Consider the following 4,127-nt stretch of genomic DNA (forward strand, 5'->3'; position numbering starts at 1 on the left):
AGATTGCTGTTACAAAGTAAGCAACCAGAAATACATTTGGGCAGAAATCAAGTAGCTCTTCTGAAATTTTTTGTGACTACAAATTTTTGTAGTTTGGAATGAGTTGTAACTTGAGAGCTGACAAACAGTTGACCAAAAATGACACATAGAATAACAAGTAATGTAGGTGCATGTGCTTGTTGGGGGTTTCCTGTGAGAAATCACAGAAACAGAGTAGTTAATGAGCAATTTTGTGATATAAGCGAGACTCTGTTGCTTCTGCTGTATCCTACTGAATTGATTTTAGGAACAGTTCTGGGTGAATAACTAGACTTATTTTTCTGAACAGAGGATAAATATATAATACATTTATAAAGCTCATAAACAATACCCAGTTTCCCCCTCTGTCCAATATTAGCTTTCTCTGACATTCAGGAACCAAAACCTATATCTGAGGAAGGTGACAGATGAACATTTAAGTTCATGGATCCTACAATAACAATAAAATAATGTTAAAAAATATTTTAAAATTATATAATACTTAAAAATTATATCACATGGTATATTTTCATATATCCATAGGCAATGTATTTGTATACATTTGTGTTTTTATAAAAATATAAATTATAATCCATAATCATTGAATCCAATTATGGTATTTAAATTATATACACTAGATGTTGGAAAAAATTAAGGAACTCTAGAGATTCTAGAAACAGCGTATTGAGGAAGAGAGCTGTCCGGAAATAAAGAGCAAAACACTGATAGGAAGGGCGATTAATCTGAAGTATCATGCCTTTCTGGTTTCTTAAACAGCCTTAACAGGGCCTTAAACAGCCCTTGGCCTCTTCCTTTCTTCTGGAGATACAGTCAGAAACCTTCTCCTAGGGGCAGAGAATCCTTTCCAGCTAATCCTTTCCGTTTACGGAGCAGCGACAGACAAGGTTCCTCTCTGGTATGATGGCTCAGGGGTTAGTGCTTCGGCAGTCAGCGAAAGCCAGCCTTGTTCTGATCAGTAGCTGATCTGTGGGTTTTAAGCAGAAGAGGGAGCATTCCCTGTTGTGTATGTTCTTTTTTTTTTTTTTTTTAATGTTGTAAGACTTTAAATGAGAGACTCTGAGATTCAGTGAGGAAGAATGCTGAGAAGAAAGGTGCCAAGTGACTCTGTAGCCTCACCTGCTGCGCTCTCGCTGTAGGCAGCCTTGGATGTCTCATGCCAGGTCCTGGCCTCCCCTCGGACACCTCAAACTTAGAGCTTGTGCTCAGCATCAGCACAGCAAAATCCTTTTTTAGATCTGGCATCTGGACACCGATTTTGAAAACAGTCATTACATTCATTAAATCTAACGGGAGTATTCATGTGTGTAAAGTAAAATATTTCGGGGCCCAAAATCCATGCCCAAATGTTCATTGGCACCGACCTATGGGTTAGGCCTTTGTTCAGACTGGAATCTTGCTGTTTCCACTAAATACCCCTTTGCTTGTGTGTAAAATCACAGGAGTGTTCGCTCATCCCCCTACACAGAGAAAATAGAAGTGGTCCAGCCTGTGAACTGATTCTCCTGACCCTGAGAATAGGTCTGGGGAGGAAAGCACACTGTAATGGGCACGGTGCCCCAAAAGCAGTCTTTAAAATAATTATTTTAATTCCTGCTGAGGACTTGCATATCTTGTCTTTCTCCTCCATGTTTTACAAGACGTTGGTCAGTAAGGTACCAACGATATGCGACAGAAAAATTGAGCAGTACCGTGATAGTACCGACATTTATGTAGCTCTATTTAAAATATTGGCAAAACTGGAAAGGCTGAGCTGTGGGCAATAAATGGTCAACTTAAAGTTACTCGCTGGGCTGAGGAACCGTGTCTTGTAGAGTTGAAGAGCAAGGTCTTCTATGACATAGGCAAGCTGGAGTAACGATGCTCTCTGGTTCCAGGAGTGAGCTGGGACACCTTGGTCTTGGGTGGGCAGAGACCAGGAGGTGACCAACACCTGCCTGGGAAGGAGCTAGTGCCTGTCCTTGTGTGGGTATCATCGTACCTGCCCGACTCCTGATGGCTCCTAGGGGACAGGAGGGCCATAGGGCAGAGCCTCATGGGGCCACAGGGAGAACATGAGGACACCGATATTTGTAAGACTTCAAAGAAGTTCAAAGGGTACCAGCCTGGGGAAGAAAAGGGGAAAACACTTGCTCAGGTCTGAATGGGAAAACTTTGTACTTGGGGGAGCCGCAAGGGTGGATTTACTGTAAGGTAACGTGGGGACCAGGTTTCAAAAAACTGACAATAGAAAATTAATTTTTTTCACTGCAGTTTTCAGTCACTTAAAAAGGTAAATAAAATCTACCTTCATGCAGGGGGGGTTTGCTGCCTGTTCCAAGCAGTCTAACTGCTCCCTGCAGTCTCTTAAAATTTCCTTTTAAAAATATTAATAGGGCAATGTTGCAATTATATTTGTGAATTACACTGTGGCTCGCAGGTGTAGCGGATGAATTAGCAGCGGCCGAGAAAAAGCTGTTTTAACTCGGATTCGTTAATTTATTCCCTGGAAAAAAAGAAGGCTGCTGTGAGCAGTGATGTTGGGAACTAGCCTTTCGGATCGGCGGGCAGAAGGGAAGGCGCGGTTTGCGTTGTTCTCTCGGTCCCTTGGCGTTCCGCACGAGCTGTCATTCGGGAGCCGGGTTTTGTACGCGCAGGTCGGGTACGCGGTGGCCCGCGGGTCGCCAGGACGCGGGGCGCGGAGGCGGCGAGCAGAGGGGCCGCCGGCGGCGCCTGAGCAGATGAGAGGCGCCGCGGAGAAAGCCGAACTGCGGGAGTCTCTGTGGCGCAATCGGTTAGCGCGTTCGGCTGTTAACCGAAAGGTTGGTGGTTCGAGCCCACCCAGGGACGGTGTCCACCTTTTGGCAGGCCCGCTCCCCCCGCAGCTGCCGTCGTTTTGTGCGGGGGCGGCGGATCCCGCGCGGGCGGCGAATTGCGGCGCCGGTCCCTGTGGCTGCGGCCCGAGATGGCGGCTGGGCTGAGCCCCGGGGAGCGGTGCGGGACCGCCCAGGGGGTGGCTCCGCTACCCCCGCGCCAGCGCGGAGCTCGGGAGGACGCGGGGAGGGAGAGAAAGGGCGAGAGTGTGCGGGAGTTTGTGTACCCCGTGCTGCCGCGGGGCAGGGTGCGGAGGAAAACACCTTGTTTAAGCTGCGTGATGTTGATTAACGGTGATAGCGAGCGGTCAGAGGTTGCTTGGTGAAGCGCTGCCTTTACGGTACCCCGGTAGCGCCACCGGAGAGCGGGGGTCGGGGCCGAGGCTTGGGGGGAGATGCCGTTAGCGAGAAGGTGCCTGTAAGCACTGCTGCGTACGGGCAGCGCCAACGCGCACACACGGCAGCTCCGGCTCTCCCCGCAGGAGGAAGGCGGGACGGTGTCCCGGCGCTCACCCCGCCGGGAGAAAGCCTGTCCCCGGGGCTCCCGCGCCGGTCCCTCCCGCCCGGGGCAGGCGGTGTCTCCAGGCCCGGGTCCCGCTGGCAGGCAGCGCTGCCTCCCCGGGCTCATCCTGCCAGCCCGGAGCCGCTTTGTGCATAAATGAATGTTAAAAGCAATTACGTTGGGAGCTTCGCCTAAACGTATTAATTAGGAGTTGGCACCTTGGCCGTGTCTGAGCCCGTGAGCTGGTTCCAGTGAGCGTTTCGGTGCCGTGGGACAGGGCTGCCTTCCAGAGCAACTCCTGCGGAGGCTGCGGGGTTCTATTTACGGTTTACAGCAAACAGAATCGGTATGAAAAATGCCTCCTTCCCCGGCGAAGCTGCGTTTCACAGATCTTCCTTCTCAACTCGCCTGTTTCGAATAAAGGCTCTAGCCCTCGGAAAGGTCAGGCTGTGCCATTGACTCACCATTGACGGCACGATGTGGCCCTCGCTGGCTGAGACACGGCAGAAAAGGCGTGGATGGAGAAACCCTGAAGAATCTTTCGAAAGTGATAAACCCTAAATCGTTGATGTGCTCTATCCGCAGCAGCTCGCTGGCACTTTTTTTTTTTTTTTTTTTCATCTGCATCTTTTACATTTCGGTAAAACATTTTGAAAAACCGGCAGGCGTGTGCTGAGCTTCGGGGTAGGTGGAGCTGGCTGCAGGATTCCCCTCTTCTCGTTAGCGACACTTAACCC

General features: G+C 49.6%; 1 non-coding gene across 1 annotated transcript; it reads left to right on the forward strand.

Moving 5' to 3' along the window:
* Positions 1-2,791: 2,791 nt before the first annotated feature.
* Positions 2,792-2,865, forward strand: TRNAN-GUU. The gene has a single exon. It is a non-coding gene; the product is annotated as a tRNA-Asn (tRNA).
* The last annotated feature ends 1,262 nt before the right edge of the window (positions 2,866-4,127 follow it).

This window comes from Calidris pugnax, unplaced genomic scaffold (genome assembly GCF_001431845.1).
Source record: "Calidris pugnax isolate Ruff unplaced genomic scaffold, ASM143184v1 scaffold19, whole genome shotgun sequence".
NCBI lineage: Eukaryota > Metazoa > Chordata > Aves > Charadriiformes > Scolopacidae > Calidris > Calidris pugnax.